General features: G+C 43.8%; 1 non-coding gene across 1 annotated transcript; it reads left to right on the forward strand.

The window, feature by feature from the left end:
* The first annotated feature begins 422 nt into the window (after positions 1–422).
* LOC121153532 lies at positions 423–529 on the forward strand. Its single transcript, XR_005883412.1, has one exon. It is a non-coding gene; the product is annotated as a U6 spliceosomal RNA (small nuclear RNA).
* Positions 530–4,425: the final 3,896 nt, after the last annotated feature.

Consider the following 4,425-nt stretch of genomic DNA (forward strand, 5'->3'; position numbering starts at 1 on the left):
ATGGGGGAGATCCAGGAAGAGTTTTGTCCCTGGTTTCCATCTGGCCCAGCACTGGCTATTGAAGGCATTTGAGGGGTTAACTAGGTAGCTGGTAGATAGATCTCTCTCTCTCTTCCCTCTTCCCTCTGCCTTTAAAATAAAAACATCTTAAAATCGTTTCAAAATCAGATGAATTAGAAGATGAGCAGATTATGCTGATTATGCTCATATTGTACAGAAAAAGAGTTGAGTCACATACTGTAAAGCTTTAAGTTTCCTGCAATAGGCAGACTGTACAGATTCACGGAACTCGACAGGTCCCACTACTCGGCATGTGCATGTGTTTGGCATTTTCTCCAGGTGGTTCTGATTCCAACAATATTTTGTTACTTACAATCGATGTGGGTACTTAGAAGCCACTGCCAGCATGAAAAGGTAGCCATGTGCTCGCTTCAGCAGCACATATACTAAAATTGGAATGATACAGAGAAGATTAGCATGGCCCCTACACAAGCATGACATGCAAATTCATGCAGCGTTCCATATTTTTCCACTAATCCAGGCCATTATTTCTTAGAATAGCCCTCCTTACATGGCTTAACATTTTAACATACTAAGTTTTACTGTCCAAAATGCAATACTGAAGATGTGCATATCTATAATTGCATGTTTTTCAAGCTATTTTCTAAGCACATAAAAGAGATACTAACCGCATCAAATTGGCATGTTTACTTTCAACTATGAAACTAAGTTTTGTGGAAAATAACAAAAAAAAAGAAGAAAGAAAAGGTAGCCATGAGCAATGCTGTTATTTACAGAATGAGGCTGTGGCTAGAACTGAGGTGAGGCTAAAGGGCAATTGAGGTCATGGTGAAGGTGGAGTAAGGATTCTGGAAGAGGTGAGAAGCCTAGGGTATACTTCATGTTTGGGGCAGGTGACAGCAGGTATCCAAGGTTAAAGCAAGAGAAAACATCAGGGCCTTGGTGAGTAGACACAGTAAAGAAACAAAGGAGGGATAAGGACATACATAGACACGAGCAAGGCAGGAATAGCCACTTTCAAAGATGGCAGGGCCCTTGAAGGACCATCCAGGGTGCTTACTTTGGATGTTGGAAGGAAGGAAAGCAAGCTATCAGATGCCAAGCCAGACAGGGATAAGACCAGCATTGGTGCTTGTTTACAAAATTCTCCAGGCAACCTCAAATCCTGGTGTCCAGCCCTTACTGTCACTTCATTCTGATCATGGGACATTAAACACCAGCCACCCATCACAACGGGGCAAGGACCAGAGCCGTACATCAGACAGGGTGTCCTGCCCATTTTGTATATTAATCCTGACAGGAAAATCTTTAGCACTATATGGATTAGTCAATGTAAATTCATTAGCTACTTGTCATGACTGTAATATAATCTGCCCTGACCGTAAAGACTCGACAGCCCGGTGTTAATCAAATCTACGCAGAAAACAACACATTTCTGTTTAGGCTCAATAACTGCTCCTCTTGAACATCAGAGGCTGACGTTGGATGGACATGAAACCAGGCACTCCTTTGCACACCCCTGGACGTACCTGCCTCCTTACTGGAGAACAGTGCCAGTCCCCAGTAAGGACAATGTTGAAGGCCCCTTCCGTTTCCGGCCAATCACACACCCTCCATGTAATGGGAGTCCGTCCATCTCCTGTTCTCATCAGCAAGAAGTTCCCAGGTAATAAAGCAGAATGTATGCAGCAGGATTGAACATTTTCTCCCAGGATGAGTAATTACTGGGTTTTAATCATGCTCATTAGTTAGCCATTAGAGTCGCGTCCGGCTCTTCACCGCTCCAGCTCAGACAAGAGAATGATTGTGGTCTAGTGCTGCACCCGACCTGGTGAAATACTCCACCATCTGTTCCAAGTTGTAAGCCCCTGTGTAAGACACCTTGCTTTATGACCACAAGAGTCTTGGGTTTCCCAGCACCAAATATGCTTCTTTTTCTAGGCTGTCACAGGACTGAGCCTACTCACTGAAATCGGCTGTACGCCAGCACTGACTTCTCAGCCATGCTGTCTCCATTTGTGCAAAACACACGCATTTTCATTTGCGTAGCTTGATGCATGAAGAAGTTAGTTAAGAAAAAAAGTATGACTTTGAAAGAAATGAGTGCAATAGAAATTACTGCAAACTTTTTCTTTCAAGTGGTTGCTTGAAAAAAAAGAAATAAAGCAACATGGGTCTGACTAGTGCAGAGTGAATGTTTAAGATGTAGGAAAGGCTTTTTGTTTGTTTTAAATATTTGTTTATTTTTATTGGAAAGGCAGATACACAGATAGAAGGAGAGACAGAGAGGAAGATCCTCTGTCTGCTGGTTCACTCCCCAATTGGCCACGACAGCATAGCTGGGCTGATCTGAAGCCAGGAGCCAGGGGCTTCTTTTGGATCTCCCACACAGGAGCAGGGTGTCCTGGTTTTGGGCCAACCTCGATTGCTTTCCCAGGCCACAAGCAGGGGGCTGGGTGGGCAGTGGGGCAATCGGGATATGAACCGCTGCCCATATGGGATCCCAGCACATGCATGTCGAAGACTTTAGCCACCAGGCTATTGTGCCAGGTACAAGATGTAGGAAGTTTTGTGGACTTACTATAGCACGTGCATGGTGTTGAGAGTCATGAACTCAAAGCTTATTTCCAGTGTGTAACTTTCTCTTTATGTGCCTGTGTTTAGTACCACACACTATTCTGCCTGTGGCAAGCTATTACCCCACCTTAGCCTTTTTACTTCTATTCTGCTCATTTATAATTTTACCTGTAGGATAAAACAGATTTTAGAAATCAAGATTTTCCCTTTTTAGTTGTAGTAGCTAGAAGATCTCCTTTTTCCATTCTTGTCTCCTCCTCAGACTCTGATTTTGGTTTCTTTTGATTTCACTGTTGCTTTCCTAATATTTCTCTTGCTCTTCACTTAGGTAATCTCCTCTATTATCCAATGTGGTAATAATGGAGTGATTTGGCAAGTTCCTGACTTGTAGTTCAAGCTTTCTCCTTACCGTGTGGAGATCTCAGAAGGTAGTGAAAAAGAGCGCCCAAATACCCTAGCATCATCACCATGTGCTGGTCTGGGGATGCCTTTATGTATTTCCATAAGTAGATAGGTGGGATGAGCTACTGGGAATTATGGGAAGAACCAACTAACAAACTAGGGGATGTAGACAGTCAATCTGAATGGAAAGAAGTCACAAGGATCAGAATCATATACAAGTCAAGACAGAGAAAGCCAAGACACAGTCACTGCCACGAATGAAATCCATCCCCCAAATTTACACATCCAACCTGTAACCTTCAATGTGATTTATTTGGGGATAAGTCTTTTAAAAATCAAGTGAAGCTATAAAGAGTAGGTGGAGTCCTTACGTCAGAAGAGGAAGAGTCTCTCTTCATCTCTCTCTCAAACACACACACACTAGTGAAAAGACATTTGAGGACAAAGTAAAAGGTGGTTTTGTCTACCCAGAACCCTTCGCAGAAGCCAACCCTGCTAGTACAATCAACTTGGACTTACAGCTTCCAGAACTGTAAGGAAATCAGTTTCTGTCATTTAAGCTAAATCTAGCATCTAGTTATGGTGGCCCAAGCAAACTGACAGATTTAAGATTTATTTTTATTATTTTTATTATTGGGAAGGCAGATATACAGAGAGGGGAGACAGAGAGTAAGGTATTCCGTCCGATGATTCACTCCCCAAGTGAACACAATGGCCGATGCTATGCCCATCTGAAGCCAGGAGCCTCCCGGGTCTCCCACGCGGGTGCAGGGTCCCAAAGCTTTGGGCCGTCCTCAACTGCTTTCCCGGGCCACAGGCAGGGAGCTGGATGGGAAGCGGGGCTGCTGAGATTAGAACCTGTGCCCATATGGGATCCCGGGCGTGCAAGGTGAGGACCTTAACCACTTGCACCACCGCGCTGGGCCCAAACTGATAGATTTTTACCGCAGTTCCAAAATAAAATGTTCTTAAAGCAACAGCCAGGCAGCTCTCTGTGGCTGGTACAGTTAGAGGTCATGTGACGCCTAGAAGGAGGTAGGTAGGCAGTGCCAATAGCCGGAAGAGCTGCTGATAGACTCAAGCAGCAAGCAGAACATGACGGCGTAGATCCATTCACTGACTTAAAGTGAACTCAACTAGGACAGCCTGGAAGTTTAGTAACTGTCCTCTGTAAATACTGGCTGCTCAGCCCCCATCTGACAATTCCCCAGAAAACCATGTCAGTGTTAGACTAGAAAATTAGATTACCAACAGCGGTAGGCTATGAAGGAAATGCAATAACAAGTTATAAATCAACATTTAAGTTCTATCCTTCAAGGAAGTACCAATTATGAAGAACATTAAGCATGATTTACTCAAACATGAATGCTGTTGGCTAACTGTGGGCCCCATTTGATTTCAGCATTTCTTAGTGAGGCCTTCCCT

The sequence above is a fragment of the Ochotona curzoniae genome, unplaced genomic scaffold (genome assembly GCF_017591425.1).
Source record: "Ochotona curzoniae isolate NIBS_2020 unplaced genomic scaffold, NIBS_Ocur_1.0 contig_2692, whole genome shotgun sequence".
In the NCBI taxonomy this organism is placed as follows: Eukaryota; Metazoa; Chordata; class Mammalia; order Lagomorpha; family Ochotonidae; genus Ochotona; species Ochotona curzoniae.